Raw genomic sequence first — 22,797 nt, 5'->3', positions numbered from 1 at the left:
GTAGATGTGGCTCCTGTTACTTCCACAGTCACTTTGTGCCTCTAAGGGGAGTCTGACCTAGGAAGGGGGATGGCAGAGCCAAAGGAGGGAAGAACCTCAGTCCTTGAGGAAATCTCCAAGCTACTCAGTCACCAATCGTGGAGACCACTCTACCTCAGGACTTCTTGTTCTGTGATATGATGAAGTTACTGGTTATCTTCAGTCAGGGTCTTGTGTTACTGGCAGTCAAATGCACAATTTAACATCTACACCAACTGCTGGTATACATCCTGGAGCTCCTTAGCCTGTGCAACATCCAAGTCCCACAGCTGTCTGGCTAGATGCAGGCTACCTCAGAGCAGCTCCTGACATCAGCCCCTGACCAACTTGCTGACTTGCGAGGGCTTTGGACTTGTCTTTTTTTAATGTTCCAAATGTGATGGGTTTATGATGCAAAACCAAAGATTCAACTACTGCACAGGGACCAGTATGTTACCAGGTCATGAAAAAGTGGTGTGGGACATGCAGGAGGTGATGGACAACCGGAGGGTCGGGTCATCTCCTTTGTAACATGACACTGCATTGTCACGAGGAACACATTGAAAATAACACTGCAGAACTGAACTGAAATGAGACACGAACATGACAACTTTCAGGCATGCCTTCAAGCACCTCCCTGAAGATGGGCTTGGTGTCTAGGCTTCAGAGTGGGGAAGATTACAAATCTTTGGAAGAATAAAAAGTTCACCCTTTTGAAATTTCACAGAAGAATTTAAAAGCCAGAACATACTGGGTTCATTTCTCTTCACGTTCAGGAACAAAAATGATGCTTTATTCAAAACTCCATTAAGCTTCAAGTTCAAATCTCAGCCCGATCTTGTGCCCTCCTGCACTGAAGTTCTTTCCATCGATGAGAGCTGACAGAGTCAGTTTCACTCCTGGTTTGAAGGGTCTGAGTATAGCCCAGTCCAATCAGGCTGGCATTATTTACTTTACCAGAGAGAGAAGTTCTACAGTCCAACTTGTACTCAGCAGACATGCTGATACAGGTGTTCCTGCCGGCTATCTACACAAGGTTTATTGATGTTCTGATCTTCTCATTCACCTTCTGGTAGACCAACCCTCCAAATTCAGTGTCATAGTTCATGTAAGGGTGCAGCTAGAAGTCTGAAGCCTTGTAACCCAGAGTGAAATTACTCTGTGACAGTTTGGATTTGGCTGTGTCAAAACTCATGTGATAGCCAGCAAGCCAACCTTCAAAGATCAACACAGCTCAGTCATAGATAACTTGTCCAGAAATATCTATACCAACATTATTGCCAAGATGGAAACAAGCCCACTTATAGGAGGCCTTCAATTTCCTGCTCTTCTTTCCTATGTTTGATATAAACAATCTTTTTTCCAACTTGTACTCCAAAGAGATTTCTGTCCCAAGAGTACTGTCTGTGTTTCACTCTTGGGTGAAGGTCAGTCCACAATTACAGATCTTGTATTTGGTCTCTAGGTTGCCTGATGCTTTCCCTGAATCAGTGTAAGTAAGCAAGGCCAGAAGTAGGAAATTCCACTCCACTACATGACCTGGTTCTCTGATCTTTTTCAGTCATGCCAAATCCATATCCTCTGTTGAAGGCATTGTCGGTAGTCTTTAATGGGTCATAGTAAGTTGGGGTGTTATACATATCTCCTACTGAAGGGCCTGTCTACTCCACCAGGGCACGGCTGAAGGTCTTCTGCAGACCACTGATCTGACCTTGTCTTAAATATAATGTGATGGCTTCATGAAGGATTGAGGTTTCCAAGGTTTCCCTAATTCATTTTCTCTTGATATTCAGGGGAGACATGCTCTGAGGTCACTTTCAAACTTGCAAATACTATGGTAATGTAATTTCCTCATAAAACACGGTAAATTAGCACTTAATAAGTAATTCCCTTTGATTCTTAAGAATTCCATAGATACATGACTGAGATAAGAAAAAGTTGTTAAATTCCTCCATTAAAATAAGCTCTACCCTACATCATTTGTTTAGTGACACTAAGAGCTTACATTTCTAAAAATAAGGTGAAAGTGTTGAAAGTGCTAGTTGCTCAGTAGTGTCCAACCCTTTGCAACCCAATGGACTATAGCCCACCAGGCTCCTCTGTCCATGAGATTTCCCAAGCAAGAATACTGGAGTGAGCTTCCAGGGGATCTTTCCAACTCAGGGATCGAAGCTGGGTCTCCTGCATTACAAGCAGATTCTTTACCATCTGAGCCACCAGGGAAGTCCCAAAATAAGGTGAAGACAATGACAATTTTTAAGCAATACCTCAGGAGAGTTACTGATTACATGGAGGTGCATCCTCTGAGTTACCGACAAAAAGACACTCCCCTCATACTGACCTTGTAGCAGATATCAGTATCAAATTTGTGCTTCAGCAAAATTATAAATCCATAATAATACAAATCTTTAAGACTGTTCAAAGATTGGGAAATAGTATCAATGTTTAGAGTCATTAAAAGTGATTGGATTTCATCTCTTGTGCTCACTTCTACAGACTCATAATGGCTTCCCAGGGTGTCAGGCTAAGAACTGTGAGGTCATATCAGGGTTCAGTGGGAAAGAGTGCAGGGATTGATTACAAATGCCTGCCTTGGGTTCAGGTGGAGGCAGCAGCATCAGCCATATTGTTTCTATAATCCAGGTTAAAGTTTCTTGAAAAGCAATTAGAACATTATCAGGCTTCATAAATTGTACCAGTGTTTTCTTAGGTCAGTCTCCCAAGGCAATAAAAATTAAAAAAAAATAAACAAATGGGCAAACTTACAAGTTTTGCACAGCAAAGGAGACTATGAACAAAATGAAAAAACAACTTACATACTGGGAGAAAATATTTGCAAATTATGTGACTGACAAGGGCTTAGTTTCCAAAATATACAAACACCTCATATAATGCAACAACAACAAAACACAACTCAATCGAAAAATGGGCAGAAGGCCTAAATAGACATTTCTCCAAAGAAGACATACATTTGGCAAATAGGCATATGAAAAGATGCTTGACATCACTAATTGTTAGAGAAATGCAAATCAAAATTATTAATACAATGAGATACCATCTCACACCAGTCAGAATGGCCAACATTAAAAAGTCTACAAATGTGTATGGAAATACAAAAAAACCTTGAATAGCCAAAGCAATCTTGAGAAAGAAGAATGGAACTGGAGAAATCAACCTGCCTGACTTCAGGCTCTACTACAAAGCAACAGTCATCAAGACAGCATGGTACTGGCACAAAGACAGAAACATAGATCAATGGAACAAAATAGAAAGCCCAGAGATGAATCCACACACCTATGGACACCTAATCTTTGACAAAGGAGGCAAGAATATACAATGGAGAAAAGATAATCTCTTTAAACAAGTGGTGCTGGGAAAATTGGTCAACCACTTGTAAAAGAATGAACCTAGAACATTTTCTAACAGCATACACAAAAATAAACTCAAAATGGATTAAAGATCTAAATGTATGACAGAAACTATAAAACTCCTAGAGGAAAACACAGGCAAAACACTCTCTGACGTAAATCATAGCAGGATCCTCTATGACCCACCTCCCAGAGTAATGGAAATAAAAGCAAAAATAAACAAATGGGACCTAATTAAACTTAAAAGCTTTTGCACAACAAAGGAAACTATAAGTAAGGTGAAGCCTTCAGAATGGGAGAAAATAATAGCAAATGAAGCAACTGACAAAGAATTAATCTCAAAAATATACAAGCAACTCCTGCAGCTCAATTCCAGAAAAATAAGCTACCCAATCAAAAAATGGGCCAAAGAACTAAACAGACATTTCTCCAAAGACGATATATAGATGGCTAACAAACACATGAAAAGATGCTCAACATCACTCATTATCCTGCTAAGTTACGTCAGTCGTGTCCAATTCTGTGCAACCCCATAGACGGCAGCCCACAAGGCTCCCCCGTCCCTAGGATTCTCCAGGCAAGAACACTGGAGTGGGTTGCCATTTCCTTCTCCAGTGCATGAAAGTGAAAAGTGAAAGTGGAGTTGCTCAGTCCTGTCCAACTCTTAGCGACCCCATGGACTGCAGCCCACCAGGCTCCTCCGTCCATGGGATTTTCCAGGCAAGAGTACGGGAGTGGGGTGCCATTGCCTTCTCCTCACTCATTATCAGAGAAATGCAAATCAAAACCACAATGAGGTACCATCTTACACCGGTCAGAGTCAAGAAGTCTACAAGGAATAAATGCTGGAGAGGGTACGGAGAAAAAGGAACCCTCAACATTCCCTCTGTTGGTGGGAATGTGAACTAGTACAGCCACTATGGAGAACAGTGTGGAGATTCCTTAAAAAACTGGAAATAGAACTGCCATATGACCCAGCAATCCCACTGCTGGGCATACACACCAAGGAAACCAGAATAGAAAGAGACGAGTATACCCCAGTGTTCATTGCAGCACTGTTTATAATAGCCAGGACATGGAAGCAACCTGGATGTCCATCAGCAGAGGAATGGATAAGAAAGCTGTGGTACATATACACAATGGAATATTACTCAGCTATTAAAAAGAATGCATTTCAATCCATTCTAATGAGGTGGATGAAACTGGTGCCTTTATACAGAGCGAAGTAAGTCAGAAAGAAAAACATCAATACAGTATAATAACGCATATATATGGAATTTAGAAAGATGGTAATGATGACCCTATATGCAAGACAGCCAAAAGAGACACAGATGTAAAGAACAGACTTTTGGACTCTGTGGGAGAAGGCGAGAATAGGATGATTTGAGAGAATAGTATTGAAACATGTATATTATCATATGTGACATAGATCGCCATTCCAGGTTCAGTGCATGAGACTGGGTGCTCGGGGCTGGTGCACTGGGATGACCCTGAGGGATGGGATGGGGAGGGAGGTGGGAGAAAGGGTCAGGATGGGGAACACATGTGCACCCATGGCTGATTCATGTGACTGTATGGCAAAAACCACCACAATATTGTAAAGTAATTAGCTTCCAATTAAAAAAAAAAAGTCTACAAATGACAAATGCTAGAGAGGGTGTGGAGAAAAGATAACCTTCCTACACTGTTGGTGGGACCAGAAGTTGGTGCAGCCACTGTGGAAAACAGTATGAAGATTTCTCAGAAAACTAAAAATAGAATTGCCATATGACCCAGCAATCCCACTCCTGGACATACATCCAGATAAAACTCTAAGTCAAAAAGATACATGCACCCCTATGGTCACAACAGCACTATTTATAACAGTGAAGACATGGAAGCAATCTAAATGTCCATCAACAGATGAATGGATACAGAAGATGTGGTACATATATGCAATGGAATACTACTCAGCCATTAAAAGACAACAAAGTAATGCCATTTGCAGCAAACTGAATGCAACTAGAGATAATCACACTAAGTGAAGTAAAAAAGAGAAAAACCGTATGATATCACTAACGTGGAATCTACAATGTGACAGAAATGAACCTATCTTTAAAAAAGAAACAGAATCACAGACATAGAGAACAGACTGGTAGTTGCCAAGCAGAAGAGAGAGATTGGGAGGTTGGGATTAGCAGATGTAAGCTTTTATATAGAGAATGGATAAACAACAAGGTCCTACTGTATAGTACAGAGACCTATATTCAAAGTCCTATGATAAGCCATAAAACACTTTAAAATGTATATATGCATAACTGAATCACTTTGCTATACAGCAGAAATTAACACAGCATTATAAATCAACTATACTTCAATAAAATATTGATCAAAAAAAGAACATTGTCAGGTCTGATTCCATAATTCCAATTACTCTTAACTTCAGGATTAATTTCTTTCTTTTATCCATGTACATTTCTTGAGCACATTCCATGTATGAGGTGTACCGTTAGGCACTGTGAAAATTAAAAAGTGAATCGGTCTCTCATCCAACCCACAAAGAAGTAGTTAATAAAAGAGAAAGACGTGTGTGTGTTTAGGGTATGAAGTGATAAAATGCTGCATGAAGAGTTAGAGAAGGAGAAGGGCTGGAGGCGCATCAGTGGTAGGGAGGGGTACTTTGAGAGAGGCGTGCTGGTGAGGGTGTGGCAGGGAAGCCTTGCAGTGATGTGAGACTGTTGGAATGGATTCTAGGGGAAGGCTACTTCAAACTGAGTTGCCAGAAAGAGTGGAAGCACCAGAGTGGAAAGCTGACGGTGGTGGGTGACCGACTGACTGATGAGGATATGGAGCTGCTTTTTATCCCAGCTTCCCCCACAGAGCAAGCAGGGTGCCTGTTGGGCTTCTTTAGATGGTATGCTGACATGACTGACACCCATTTCTATAAGGGTTGTTCAGGTCCGGGGAAAACCTGCTCTCTGGAAATATCATCTTTCATCACCATTGGAAGCGGGACATAGAACAGATGTCTTCAGTAAAGGACAGGCCTCACTGGTGTCTCACACTGTACATTGTTTATTGTAAATCTAAGGGGACTGACGAAGGTTCCATCTTTATTCTCTGAACTACACACCGAGTCATCAAATGCGACCAACGAAGAACATTCCTGATGTAGTATTATTCCTTTACCTGGATAAGCTGTTGATTTACTGAAAATATTTGCCAGAATAGATTAAAACTGAAAATAGAGGATCACCCCTCACATGCTCTTATGTCATGATGTATATAAGCATACATTATAAACATGAGATAGCATTTCATTCAATTTCTTTTTTAAATACTTCAAAAATCAAACAACGCTATTGGCTTTACTTTAAAATAAAGAAACCAGAAAAGAAAATCATTTTTCAGCTACACGCAGAAAACTGTAAAGGGCCAGTCCAGGTAAAGAAGTACCAAGAAATAGATTTGTCCGTAAAATTAGGATGTGCATTTTAAAGCTAAGAAGGGAGAAAGGAATTTAAATAAATCTAACATCCTTGTAAAATTTAGAATGCATGTCCAGAACAGGAAGGATAACTTGCATGCCAGGGGACTTCTCAGGCCTTCACTTACTTATGGCTTGGCTTGTCACTATCTTCTAAGCAAACCTAAAACACAGAAGGTGATACTGTGATACTGAGTAAGTTCCATCAGGTCCAAAGCTACAGGCAAGCTGATTGTTCACGTCCCTCCCCAGCCCCTCCTACTTCCCTCTTTCCACCCCATGCCCTTCTCTGGAGTTTTTATGGGCAGCCTTAGATCTATATTTATCCACTATATTTAGTGAGTTTGATTATGCATAGCCTAAATTCAGATCTGAGATGACGATCCAGATTTTTGTTCACTGAAAGAACTTTTTTTTTTTTTTTAAATAGGTTTATAGCAAAGACTAAGCACTGACTTATTTCTCTCTTTTCTTGCTTTTCAATAGGCTCGTTTTGGCTCAGAGCCCTTCCTGTTCTCTTCTAGAAAGCTCTGTGTGCACACCTGCCCAGGCCACTTCCTTCCGGATATTTACCTGGCCACTCTCCTGCTACCTCTTTGAAGAGGCCTTGAAGATCACCCCACATAAATGACACCCACCCCCAGTCCCTGGCCTTGCCACGGTCCAATAGGTCACCCTGTCCATCTGTTTACTGCTATCTTTTTTTCATTCTTCTAAGTTTTTGTATAATTGAAATATTTTTATAGATATAGTAAAGTTCACCCTTTTTAGTGTCCAGTTCTGTAAGTTTTGACAAACACATAAAGACACACTGCCACAACCACAGTCAAGATTTAGAAAAATTCCAGCACCCTGCACAACATTCCTATGCCCCCTTTATAGTGAACCCTCTCCCAGCCGCAGTCCTCATCTGTTTCCTTATCTAGTGTTTCCTTTGTCAGAATGTCACAGAAATGGAGTCATGGAGTACGTAACCTTTTGAGTCTGGCTTTTTCACTTAGCATAAAGTATTTGAGACTTAAGTGTATCATTACATCTGTCAGTACTTCGTTTCTTTTGATTGCTGAAAATGACTCCATTGTATGGATGTTATTCATTCTCCATTTGAAAACCATTCGTTTCGAATTTTTCGTGATTATAAGATACAGTAAACATTCAAATATAGTTCTCGTTTCACTTGCGTAAATATCCAGAAGTGGGATTGCTGGGTGATATAGTAAGTGAATATTTAACTACAGAAAATACTACTCAACTGTTTTTCAAAGCAGCTGTACTGTTTCGTATTCTGACCAGCAATGAGTAAGAGTTCCAGCATCTTCCTCAGCGCTTGGTATTTTATTCCAGCCATTCTAAGAGCTGCACAGTAGAATGTCACTGTGGTTACAGTTTGCATTTTCCCTAATGACTAATTATGCTGAACATCTTTTCATGTACATATTTAATATTATATCTTTTCCCTTTGGAATTAATTTTTAGAGATGGTGTGAGATATGGAAGGAAGTTTGTGTTTCTAGCACCTAACATGTAACACTGCCATTACAAACTGCTGTAGGTAAGACTTTGTGCTCAAAGTATGAGGGGATGCAGACAAAGAAGATAGTAACTAATAATAACTGAGACAGAGCCATCCAGGTGCCCTAAAAGTGGTAGCTGCACACGGCTCTTTAGGTGATGTGGGAGGGGCACCTCGGTCAGCCTCAGGGCTGGAAGACTTCTCTGAAGAGAGCAAGCTTAATCAAAGTCTCAGGTTTCAATAGGAAACCTTGGGTCCCAGCTCCTCTTGGTGGGGCTTGGCCATCCTGTACCACAGAGCTCTCTCTCTCCTGGTGCTCTTCTGCTGTTTCTGGATTTGGGGTCCCATGGTGGTGGGATTACAGATTAACACTGTGATGGCAACCTCTACTTCTCCTTCACGCCACTTACGATGACATCATTAATTATGCAGTTAAGTATTTAATACCCACTTCTCTCCCACTACGAGGGCTTCCTGGGGCCCAGGGCTGCACCTGCCCTGGTCACAGCCGCACTTCCACAACCCAGCACAGCGAGTGGCCCAGCCAGGTCCTGGGACAGAGTGGGACCCAAAGGATGAAGGACCAATCTCACAGTTCCTGGAAAAATCGACTAGGTTACTGGAGAGTTTTCCCTCCCTGGTGGGGTAGTTTTGTACCTTTGCTCACTTTTAGAACCAGCTGTTAGCTCTTTATTTTCAAATTACTAAAATAATTAATAGTCAAAATAAAGGTCCCCCCACCCTGTCCAAGAGAAAACAAACTTTCACATTGTATATAATGGTGGGTGCTCATGCCTTAAGTAATCAATCTGTTGATCCTGGGATGTTTTCAGCATGTCACTGGTGGTCAGATGGCATTGGGGATTTGCCAAAACAAAAAATCTTTCGTCAGAAAGGTCTATTGTGCCCTAAGAATGGGTAGAACAAAAAGCAAATGGAGAGAAAGTTATTTTGAAGCTACATTACCTATCATTCCTCCACGTAATGCCATTCATTTTAATTCTCCTCAGTATTCACATACAACACACACACATACACACCCTTGGGCTGCTTCTCATTGATGCAGGGAAGCAGAAGGAAATGATCACTTTGGAACATTCAACCGAGCATCTACTACGTACCAAGTACTCGTCCAAGAGTCTCACTTAGCCCACACCTCCACTGAGGATGCTGAGGCCTAGACAGCAGGAAGTGGACGGTAAAGAAATAGAATCAAGCTCTGGAATTTCCAGGGGAGTCACATTTTTAAGCACAACATTGGCTTAATTAAATACATGAGTCAGACTTGCTGCTGAGTTGGGGAAAAGGGGAACAGGTATGGCACCACCGCTGGCTCCGCAGTCTGTCTGTCTGACAGGGCCGGGGCCATCTTCAGCATCACCAGACCTGTGACGAACTCTCACGTTGACCTTGTGGCCACTGTGTCTATGTCATCCTGCAAAGCAGGGGCTGGTCAAGGCTCAGGTCTTCTCCGTACGGTTTTCTGGTTCAGATTTTGTTCTTGTGTGATGAAGTGTAAGTGGGACTCAGGGTTACCAGTTGACATGGTTCTTGTATTCAAAAGGGTAGGTTTTTCTAAAACCCTACAAAAATTCATTTTTTTCCCCAAAACCCAAATGATTATGTTTGGAATGAACTACAAGTCAACATCTATTTACTCACAGAGAGAACTGGTGAGCAGAGAACAGGAAGAAAAGAAAGTGGCATTTATTGAGCACCAATTATGTGAATTATTAAGTATCTGGACATGTTATAGAAATCTTTGCAATTGTCCAGTGAAGTATGTTGTTTATCCCATTTTACAGATGAGAAAACTGAGGCCTAGGAACATTTAATAGTACAAGTAAGTAGTCAATCTGTTCTCTCTTGAGGCTAAAACCTACACCCTTTGCTTTACATGGCAGGACTATGCAAGGGGATGGGAGTGAGGATTTCTCCCTTCTCATGGAATTAGAGATAGACCTCTATCCCTAGTTGGCAATAGGTTTCAAAGAGTCATACCACGTGTGACAGCCTGTTCACAATGTACACAGTTATAGCCTCACCTGTTTTATTTCCTTCCCTGCTTCAAGGTCAACATCTCATTTTCCCAGCGTTGCCAAAGAGTTCTTGGTTTGGTTTCTTGAGTTTCCTCTTCTCTTCAAGTTTTTCAATATTATACAGACATGATGCTCTGAATTAAAGCCTTGGAAAGACATTAAAATATGGGGGGGAAGTCACTTTCTAGCCAGTAGCTTTATTTGTGTGCTTGACTTCATGTATGGATTTTTAATTCACTCATATTGAATAGATACAAAGATGTGGAGTTTTTCCAGAAGCATTTGTTGTATCCAACTCATTGTGGCAAGTTCTTCATATCAGACAAAATCTGCATAGCTCAAAGAGAGTTATGCCCTGACTCACATGATCTCAAAAAACATTCCAAAAATGAACCTTAAGTGGACTCATGTTTTAGGTGTTTTGGAATCACTGCTACATAAAATCATCCCATAGTGAATGAAGGTCAAAGGAGATTAAACTCTACATTTTGCATATGGGAAAACCAATGCCAGAAGGAAAGTGACTTTGCCTGAGGTTACACAGCTCATTATAGCTCAGCTAGAAGGAGAATTCACTTTGTAGGACTCTCCTGCACTCTCTGTTTTGAGATCGGATTACTATATATTGAATTCTGTTTAATGGAACATAAAACACTCAACTACATATCAGAATACAAGTCTCCTTAGAGAGGGAAGGATAGATGCTTTTTCTCCTCTTAGGGAAGACAGATTATTCTAAAGCTCTTTACCTTGTCATATGGGCAATTGAGATTCACACCTATATACATAGGTGTGAAATAGATGAGGGATTTCTTACCTAAAGAAAGGATTCTTTAAATTGAGGGTGTTCCCAGACCTGAAGCCTGTCTGGTTTACCAGCACCATGATCTGAATGTCACAGCTCTGTCTGCAAGGCAGGAAAAAAAACACATCATCTCACAAGGCTGGTGTCAGCCAGTCACATACATTAAGGGCATCTTCTACACATGCCTACTTCATGAAGGTTTTAAGAGTATGGGCTGGACATCTTATATGTGTCTACATCTGTTTAAACTTCCCTGGTGTCTCAGATGGTAAAGAATATGCCTGCAATGCAGGAGTCGAGTGTTTAATCCTGGGGTTGGTAAGATCCCCTTGAAAAGAGAATGGCTACCAACTCCAGTATTTTTGCCTGGAGAATTCCATGGACAAAGGTGCCTGGTAGGCTACAGTCCATGGGGTTGCAAAGAGTCAGACATGACTGAGTGACTAACACTTTTTGTTTTCAACATTAGTAGAGGCAACTGAAGGCTTGTTTGCTTGCAAATTGTTTGTTACAAAAGTTTGATACCTGTAATTTCTTGGTTTAAATATTGGAAATGTAATGGTGTTTCTGGTTGGTTAAAGTGATTTGTTTTTTTTTTTTTTTTTTAAAGCTTTACCAATATCAATGGCAGAAATGGCTTTACATAACAGAGACTCTTTATGGGTCACCACTGACGTACCAAAACAATCCTAATCATGTAAGAATTGGCTAAGCTAGTATCTCAAACGGACAAAAAGCAGCTAACAAATATGACTGATTTAATTTAAGATACCCCAGATGAAGGCTTAAGTAATTACAAGAAATGGCTAATAATAGCAAGTAGTATGCTATACCCTTAAGGACTAATCTGAAGGGGTGTGATTTGGGGATTTTAATTATTCATTCTTAAGAATATATGTATTTCTTTTGGTTATAAAAGTGTCACATATTCGCTGTAGAAAAATAAAGAAACGTTGAAATAAAATAAAATAATCCATAATATTATTAGACAGATTCTTTCAACTAACATTGTATAATATTTCCCTTCTGTGTATTTTTCACTCTATGTATTTATAAATGTAAATTTTTAGTAAAATGGTGCTTAAGTATTCCTTCATCTCTCTTTATTTAATGTTAGCAGTTATTCTATAATTCTTAACAATGAACTTTTCAATGGTATAATGTGGGTATAGCACAATTTAGCAATTCTTCATTATTAAATATTTATGCTTTTAAAATAACATATTATTACTTATGGTAACAAATATCTGGTTTTATGACAGAAATTCTGCTGTAAAAGACATTCTTATAATACATCTTTATGTGCTATCAAGGATTATAGTTTTTGGAATAAATTCTTAGAGGCAGACTCACCAGGCTAAAGCATATAAGGCATATTTAAGGTTCCCAATACCTGCTGCTAAAATGTCTTCCAGAAAGTGCACCAAATTACTTCTTCACCTACAAAGTATAAAAGTGCTAATTTCATTATACCTTTCCCAATCTTTAATATTTAAATGTTTGGGATTAGAATATTATTATCTGAATTTGAATTTCCTTCATAACTAGGCTTCCTTTTTAAATTCCACAAGTTAGCAAGGGACATACTTCCCTCCTACCAATAGTGGCCTGGGTAGGTTTAAATCCAACATCAAATTCTGTGAAACCAGCAACTCAAGGTCTAGCTTTTATTGAGGACAAACAAGAGGAAGATATATTCCAAATGGTTCCAAATTGGGCAAGGAGTACGTCAAGGATGTATACCGTCACCCTGCTTATTTAAATTATATGCAGAGTACATCATGCAAAATGCTGGCCTGGATGAGCACAAGCTGGAGTCAAGATTGCCGGGAGAAATAACAATAACCTTAGACACACAGATGATACCACCCTTATGGCAAAAACTGAAGAACTAAAGAGCTCCAGATGAAAGTGAAAGAGGAGAGTGAAAAGTTGGCTTAAAACTCAACATTAAAAAAACTAAGATCATGACATCCAGTCCCATCACTTCATGGCAAATAGATGGGAAAACAATGGAAACAGTGACAGACTTTATTTTCTTGGGCTCCAAAATCACTGCAGATGGTGACTGCAGCCATGAAATTAAAAGACGCTTGCTCCCTGAAAGCAAAGCTATGACCCTGGAAGCAAAGCTATGACCCTGGAAGCAAAGCTATGACCCTTGCTCCCTGGAAGCAAAGCTATGACCAATCTAGTCAGCTTATTAAAAAGCAGAGATATTTAAAAAAAAATAAAAAAAATAAAAAGCAGAGATATTACTTTACCGACAAAGGTCTGTCTAGTCAAAGCTATGGCTTTTCCAGTAGTCATGAATGGATGTGAGAGTTGGACCATAAAGAAAGTTGAGCACCAAAGAATAGATGCTTTTGAACTGTGGTGTTGGAGAAGACTCTTAAGAGTCCTTTGGCCTGTACGGAGATCAAAACAGTCAATCCTAGAGGAAATCAGTCCTGAATATTCATTGGAAGGACTGATGCTAAACTGAAACTCCAATGCTTTGGCCACCTGATATGAAGAACTAACTCTTTGGAAAAGACCCTGATGCCAGGAAAGATTGTAGGCAGGAGTAGAAGGGGATGACAGAGGATGAAATGGTTGGATGGAACACCAACTTGATGGAAATGAGTTTGAGCAAGCTCCGGGAGTTGGTGATGGACAGAGAGGCCTGGCATGCTGCAGTCCATGGGGTTGCAAAGAGTCAGACACTACTGAGCAACTGAACTGAACTGATAGCTAGAGATTAAAAAAAAGAAATAAGTAATGTCCTTTGAGGGCTTCAAGGGGGCTCAGTAGTAAAGAATCCACTTCCTGGCTATAGTCCATGAAATGGTAAGAGAGTCAGACACGACTTAGGGACTCAATAACAATAACAATGTCCTTTCCTATTTCAACTCATGTAACTGACTTGGAATTCTTTTTGTTTTAAAATGTTTCTTCCTGACACTCACATCCTGCAGTGCACTTCATTTATGATACTTGAGGGCAGATTTGAAGAGAACCAGACACTGAGACAGTGAGTTCTTTAGGAACAAGGTTTATAAAGCAATCAATAATGTATTATTTTCCAAGACTGCATCTACAGGATCTTAAATAACTATTCAGTGTTTTGAATCAGTTATTTGCCAATGTACATTAAAAGAAAATGCAAAAAAAATAAAAAAAAAAAAAAAGAAAAGAAAATGCAACCTAATTCCTTGCCAGAGTTACTCATTTAAAATCTTATGTGGGGGAGGAGCTAAGATGGCGGAGGAGTAGGACGGGGAGAACACTTTCTCCCCCACAAATTCATCAAAAGAACATTTAAACGCCAAGTAAATTGCACAAAACAACTTCTGAATGCCAGCAGAGGACATCAGGCACCCAGAAAAGCAACCCAAGTCTTCGAAAGGAGGTAGGAAAAAATATAAAAGACAAAAAAATAGACAAAAGAGGGAGGGACAGAGTTCCGTCCTGGGAAGGGAGTCTTAAAAAGAGAGAAGTTTCCAAACACCAGGAAACCTTCTCACTGCCGAATCTAGCCAAGCCTTGGAAGCACAGAGGGCAACATAACAGGGAGGAAAAATAAATAAACAATTAAAACCCGCCGATTGCGAGCCCTACAGTAACTCCCCCAGCGGAGAAGCAGTGCAGACGCCTGCACACGCCACTAGCAGGTGGGGGCTGGGCAGGGAGGCGCAGCGCGGGCTGCATCGCTTAGAGTAAGGATCTAACCTGAATACCCCCAGCGCTATCTGAGCGAAATAATTTGGGCTAGCAAACCAGACTGTGGGATATCTACCACGTGAAAAGCCAGCCGTAACCTAAGACACTGCCAGGCCCGCGCACGGAACAAAGGACTGAACAGAGATAGCTGGTTGCAGACCTTCCCCCTCCGGTGACAGGCAGCCAGAGCCGGAAGAGGGCAATCGCAGCCCCAGAGAGACATTATCTATAAAACTGTAAGCAGGCTTCTTTGCTAACTAAAACTTCTTGGGGGTCTGGATGGTCAACATCTGCCTGAGAAGGTGTGCCGGTTGTACACCCAGATAACCGAGCGGTGGGGAGGTGATAAATCGCAGCAATCACGCTTGCCAAACACTTCATCACCTGAGCTGCTCGGACCTGGGAAGGGCACAAAACGCAGGCCCAACCGAGTCTGCGCCTCTGAGGACTACCCGAGTGCCGGAACCTGAGCGGCTTGGACCTGGGAGGTGCATGCAACCCAGGGCCGGCCTCGGATGGTTCTCAGTGGAGCAACCTAGAGCCTGAGCAGTGTGGGCAGGGAGGCTACATGCGCTGTGAGCAGGGGCAGACCCAGTGTGGCTGAGGCACTGCGAGCACACGCCAGTGTTATTTGTTTGCACTGTCCCTCCCTCCCCACAGGGCAACTGAACAAGTGAGCCTAAAAAAAAAAATTGTCCACCACCGTCCCCTTTGTGTCAGGGTGGAAACCAGACACTGAAGAGACCAGCAAACAGAAGAAGCTATAACAGAGGGAACCGCCTTGGAAGCTACAGGCAATAGATTAAAACCCTGTGGTTAGTACCGAATACATAGGAAGGGGCCTATAGATCTTGAGAAATATAAGTTGGACCAAGGAACTAGCCGAAAATGAACTGACCCCACAATACTCACAACAAAACCAGAGAAAGTCCTAGATATATTTTTACTATTTTTACGATCATTCTTTCTTTTTTTTTTTAATTTTTAAACAATTTTTAAGTCCTCTATTATTCCTTTAATTTTCACTTTTATAACCTACTATTACTTTGCAAAAAAAAAAAAAAGACCCTTTTTTTTTTAAAGCAAACTTCATATATATATATTTTTATAATTTTTGTGACCTTGTTTTTCTTTTTTTTCTTTTCTTCTTTTCTTTAACATTGTATTTTTGAAATTCCAATCTCTACTCTAGATTTTTAATTTCAGCTTTTTGGTATTTGTTATCAATTTTGTACCTATATATATTTTTTTAATAATTTTTGTGACTTTTTTTTTTCTCTCTCTTTCTTCCTCTTCTTCTTTTATATAACATTCTATATCTGAAATTCCAAACTCTACTCTAGATTTTTAATTTATGCTTTTTGGTATTTGTTATCAATTTTGTACCTATATTTTCTTTATAATTTTTGCAACTTTGTTTTTTTTTTCCCTCTCTTTCTTTTTCTTCTTCTTTTTTTTAACATTGTATTTTTGAAATTTCAAAATCTACTCTAAATTTTTAACTTTTGCTTTTTGGTATTTGTTATCAACTTTGTACCTATATTTTCTTTATAATTTTTGCGACTTTGTTTTTTTTTTTCACTCTCTTTCTTTTCCTTATTCTCTTCTTTAACATTGTATTTTTTAAAATCCAAACTCTACTCTAGATTTTTAATTTTTGCTTTTATGTATTTGTTACCAATTTTGTACCTTTAAGAACCCAATCTTCAGGACCCATTTTTCACTAGGGAGCAAGATTACTGGCTTGACTGCTCTCTCTCCCTTTGTACTCTCCTTTTTCTGCACCAGATCACCTGTGTCTCCTCCCTAACCCCTCTCTACTCCACCCAACTCTGTGAATTGTGTGTTCCAGACGGTGGAGAACTCTTAGGGAACTGATTACTGGCTGGATCTGTCTCCCTCCTTTTCATTCCCCCCTTTTATCCTCCTGGCCACCTCTGTCTCCTTCCTCCTTTTTCTCTTCTCTGTCTAACTCCGTGAACATCTCTGAGTCGTCCAGTTGTGGAGTGCACATAAGGAAGTGATTACTGGCTAGCCCACTCTTTCCTCTATTGATTCCACCTCATCTCATTCGGGTCACCTCTAACTCCCTCCTCCCTCTTCTCTTCTCCATGTAACGCTGTGAACCTCTCTGGGTGACCCTCAAGGTGGAGAAACTTTTCATCTTTAAAGTAGATGTTTTATCAATGGTGCTATATAGAAGGAGAAGTTTTGAAACTACTGTAAAAATAAGACCGATAACTGGAAGCAGGAGGCTTAAGTCCAAACCCTGACTCCAGGGAACATTAATTGACAGGAGCTCATCAAACGCCTCCATACCTACACTGAAACCAAGCACCACACAAGGGCCAACAAGTTCCAGGGCAAGACATACCAAGCAAATTCTCCAGCAACACAGGAACACAGCCCTGAGCTCCAAGATTCAGGCTGCCCAAAGTCACCCCAAAACCATAGACATCTCACAACTCATTACTGGACACTTCATTGCACTCCAGAGAGAAGAAATCCAGCTCCACCCACCAGAACACCGACACAAGCTTCCCTAACCAAGAAACCTTGACAAGGCACCTGTACAAACCCACACACAACAAGGAAACATCACAATAAAGAGAACTCCACGAACTGCCAGAAAGGACACCCCAAACTCAGCAATTTAAACAAGATGAAGAGACAGAGGAATACCCAGCAGATAAAGGAACAGGATAAATGCCCACCAAACCAAACATAAGAGGAAGAGATAGGGAATCTACCTGATAAAGAATTCCAAATAATGATAGTGAAATTGATCCAAAATCTTGAAATCAAAATGGAATCACAGATAAATAGCTTGGAGACAAAGATTGAGAAGATGCAAGAAAGGTTTAATAAGGACCTAGAAGAAATAAAAAAGAGTCAATATATAATGAATAATGCAATAAATGAATTCAAAAACACTCTGGAGGCAACAAATAGTAGAATAACAGAGGCAGAAGATAGGATTAGTGAACTAGAAGATAGAATGGTAGAAATAAATGAATCAGAAAGGAAAAAAGAAAAACGAATTAAAAGAAATGAGGACAATCTCAGAGACCTCCAGGACAATATTAAATGCTACAACATTTGAATCATAGGGGTCCCAGAAGAAGAAGACAAAAAGAAAGACCATGAGAAAATACTTGAGGAGATGATGGTTGAAAACTTCCCTAAAATGGGAAAGGAAATAGTCACTCAAGTCCAAGAAACCCAGAGAGTCCCAAACAGGATAAACCCAAGGCAAAACACCCCAAGACACATATTAATCAAATTAACAAAGATCAAACACAAAGAACAAATATTAAAAGCAGCAAGGGAAAAACAACAAATAACACACAAGGGAATTCCCATAAGGATAACAGCTGATCTTTCAATAGAAACTCTTCAAGCCAGGAGGGAATGGCAAGACATACTTAAAGTGATGAAAGAAAATAACCTACAGCGCAGATTATTGTACCCAGCAAAGATCTCATTCAAATATGAAGGAGAAATCAAAAGCTTTACAGACAAGCAAAAGCTGAGAGAATTCTGCACCACCAAACCAGCTCTCCAACAAATACTAAAGGCTATTCTTTAGACAGGAAACACAAAAACGGTGTATAAATTCGAACCCAAAACAATAAAGAAAATGGCAACGGGATCATACTTATCAATAATTACCTTAAACGTAAATGGGTTGAATGCCCCAACCAAAAGACAAAGACTGGCTGAATGGATACAAAAACAAGACCCCTACACATGCTGTCTACAAGAGACCCACCTCAAAACAGGGGACACATACAGACTGAAAGTGAAGGGCTGGAAAAAGATTTTCCATGCAAATAGGGACCAAAAGAAAGCAGGAGTAGCAATACTCATATCAGATAAAATAGACTTTAAAACAAAGGCTGTGAAGAGACAAAGACGGTCACTACATAATGATCAAAAGATCAATCCAAGAAGAAGATATAACAATTATAAATATATATGCACCCAACACGGGAGCACTGCAATATGTAAGACAAATGCTAACAAGTATGAAAGGAGACATTAGCAATAACACAATAATAGTGGGAGACTTTAATACCCCACTCACACCTATGGATAGATCAACTAAACAGAAAATTAACAAGGAAACACAAACTTTAAATGATACAATAGACCAGTTAGACCTAATTGGTATTTATAGGACATTTCATCCCAAAACAATGAACTTCACCTTTTTCTCAAGCGCACATGGAACCTTCTCCAGGATAGATCACATCCTGAGCCATAAATCTAGCCTTGGTAAATTCAAAAAAATAGAAATCATTCCAAGCATCTTTTCTGACCACAAGGCAGTAAGATTAGATCTCAATTACAGGAGAAAAACTATTAAAAATTCCAACATATGGAGGCTGAACAACACGCTGCTGAAGAACCAACAAATCACAGAAGAAATCAAAAAAGAAATAAAAATTTGCATAGAAATGAATGAAAATGAAAACACAACAACCCAAAACCTGTGGGACACTGTAAAAGCAGTCCTAAGGGGAAAGTTCATAGCAATACAGGCATACCTCAAGAAACAAGAAAAAAGTCAAATAAATAACCTAACTCTACACCTAAAGCAACTAGAAAAGGAAGAAATGAAGAACCCCAGGGTTAGTAGAACGAAAGAAATCTTAAAAATTAGGGCAGAAATAAATGCAAAAGAAACAAAAGAGACCATAGCAAAAATCAACAAAGCCAAAAGCTGGTTCTTTGAAAGGATAAATAAAATTGACAAACGATTAGCCAGACTCATCAAGAAACAAAGGGAGAAAATTCAAATCAATAAAATTAGAAATGAAAATGGAGAGATCACAACAGACAACACAGAAATACAAAGGATCATAAGAGACTACTATCAACAATTATATGCCAATAAAATGGACAACGTGGAAGAAATGGACAAATTCGTAGAAAAGTGCAACTTCCCAAAACTGGACCAGGAAGAAATAGAAAATCTTAACAGACCCATCACAAGCATGGAAATTGAAACTGTAATCAGAAATCTTCCAGCAAACAAAAGCCCAGGTCCAGACGGCTTCACAGCTGAATTCTACCAAAAAATTAGAGAAGAGCTAACACCTATCCTGCTCAAACTCTTCCAGAAAATTGCAGAGGAAGGTAAACTTCCAAACTCATTCTATGAGGCCACCATCACCCTAATACCAAAACCTGACAAAGATGCTACAAAAAAAGAAAACTACAGGCCAATATCACTGATGAATATAGATGCAAAAATTCTTAACAAAATTCTAGCAATCAGAATCCAACAACACATTAAAAAGATCATACACCATGACCAAGTGGGCTTTATCCCAGGGATGCAAGGAGTCTTCAATATCTGCAAATCAATCAATGTTATACACCACATTAACAAATTGAAAAACAAAAACCATATGATTATCTCAATAGATGCAGAGAAAGCCTTTGACAAAATTCAACATCCATTTATGATAAGAACTCTCCAGAAAGCAGGAATAGAAGGAACATACCTCAACATAATAAAAGCTATATATGACAAACCCACAGCAAACATTATCCTCAATGGTGAAAAATTGAAAACATTTCCCCTAAAGTCAGGAACAAGACAAGGGTGCCCACTTTCACCATTACTATTCAACATAGTTTTGGAAGTTGTGGCCACAGCAGTCAGAGCAGAAAAAGAAATAAAAGGAATCCAAACTGGAAAAGAAGAAGTAAAACTCTCACTGTTTGCAGATGACATGATTCTCTACATAGAAAACCCTAAAGACTCCACCAGAAAATTACTAGAACTAATCAATGATTATAGTAAAGTTGCAGGATATAAAATCAACACACAGAAATCCCTTGCATTCCTATACACTAATAATGAGAAAACAGAAAGAGAAATTGAGGAAATAATTCCATTCACCATTGCAATGGAAAGAATAAAATACTTAGGAATATATCTACCTAAAGAAACTAAAGACCTACATATAGAAAACTATAAAACACTGGTGAAAGAAATCAAAGAGGACACTAATAGATGGAGAAATATACCATGTTCATGGATTGGAAGAATCAATATAGTGAAAATGAGTATACTACCCAAAGCAATTTATAGATTCAATGCAATCCCTATCAAGCTACCAACGGTATTCTTCACAGAACTAGAACAAATGATTTTACAATTTGTATGAAAATACAAAAAACCTCGAATAGCCAAAGCAATCTTGAGAAAGAAGAATGGAACTGGAGGAATCAACCTACCTGACTTCAGGCTCTACTACAAAGCCACAGTCATCAAGACAGTATGGTACTGGCACAAAGACAGAAATATAGATCAATGGAACAAAATAGAAAGCCCAGAGATAAATCCACACACATATGGACACCTTATCTTTGACAAAGGAGGCAAGAATATACAATGGATTAAAGACAATCTCTTTAACAAGTGGTGCTGGGAAATCTGGTCAACCACTTGTAAAAGAATGAAACTAGAGCACTTTCTAACACCATACACAAAAATAAACTCAAAATGGATTAAAGATCTAAACGTAAGACCAGAAACTGTAAAACTCCTAGAGGAGAACACAGGCAAAACACTCTCCGACATACATCACAGCAGGATCCTCTATGACCCACCTCCCAGAATATTGGAAATAAAAGCAAAATAAACAAATGGGACCTAATTAAACTTAAAAGCTTCTGCACAACAAAGGAAACTATAAGCAAGGTGAAAAGACAGCTTTCAGAATGGGAGAAAATAATAGCAAATGAAGCAACTGACAAACAACTAATCTCAAAAATATACAAGCAACTCCTACAGCTCAATTCCAGAAAAATAAATGACCCAATCAAAAAATGGGCCAAAGAACTAAATAGACATTTCTCCAAAGAAGACATACAGATGGCTAACAAACACATGAAAAGATGCTCAACATCACTCATTATCAGAGAAATGCAAATCAAAACCACTATGAGGCACCATTTCACGCCAGTCAGAATGGCTGCGATCCAAAAGTCTACAAGCAATAAATGCTGGAGAGGGTGTGGAGAAAAGGGAACCCTCTTACACTGTTGGTGGGAATGCAAACTAGTACAGCCACTATGGAGAACAGTGTGGAGATTCCTTAAAAAACTGGTAATAGAACTGCCTTATGACCCAGCAATTCCACTGCTGGGCATACACACTGAGGAAACCAGAATTGAAAGAGACACGTGTACCCCAATGTTCACTGCAGCACTGTTTATAATAGCCAGGACATGGAAGCAACCTAGATGTCCATCAGCAGATGAATGTATAAGAAAGCAGTGGTACATATACACAATGGAGTATTACTTAGCCATTAAAAAGAATGCATTTGAATCAGTTCTAATGAGGTGGATGAAACTGGAGCCTATTATACAGAGTGAAGTAAGCCAGAAAGAAAAACACCAATACAGTATACTAACGCATATATATGGAATTTAGAAAGATGGTAACAATAACTCTGTATACGAGACAGCAAAATGATGTATAGAATAGTCTTTTGGACTCTGTGGGAGAGGGAGAGGGTGGGATGATTTGGGAGAAAGACATTGAAATTCGTATAATATCATATATGAAACGAGTCGCCAGTCCAGGTTTGATGCACGATACTGCGTGCTTGGGGCTGGTGCACTGGGATGACCCAGAGGGATGATATGGGGAGGGAGGAGGGAGGAGGGTTCAGGATGGGGAACACATGTATACCTGTGGTGGATTCATTTTGATATTTGGCAAAACCAATACAATATTGTAAAGTTTAAAAATAAAATAAAATTAAAAAATAAAAAGTAAATAAAATAAATAAAATCTTATGTGGTCAGGGAATTCCCTGGTGGACCAGGGGTTGTGCCTTCCAATGCAGCAGGGGGCATCA

The 22,797-nt window shown here is 39.5% G+C and overlaps 1 pseudogene; it reads right to left on the bottom strand.

Annotated features, from left to right (window-relative positions):
* Positions 1–825: 825 nt before the first annotated feature.
* Positions 826–1,895, bottom strand: LOC109562684 (voltage-dependent anion-selective channel protein 3-like; annotated as a pseudogene).
* Between the last annotated feature and the right edge of the window lie 20,902 nt (positions 1,896–22,797).

The sequence above is a fragment of the Bos indicus genome, chromosome 8 (genome assembly GCF_029378745.1).
Source record: "Bos indicus isolate NIAB-ARS_2022 breed Sahiwal x Tharparkar chromosome 8, NIAB-ARS_B.indTharparkar_mat_pri_1.0, whole genome shotgun sequence".
NCBI lineage: Eukaryota > Metazoa > Chordata > Mammalia > Artiodactyla > Bovidae > Bos > Bos indicus.
The sequence above is the reverse complement of the archived record's forward strand: the minus strand, read 5'-3'. Positions and strand labels throughout refer to the sequence as shown.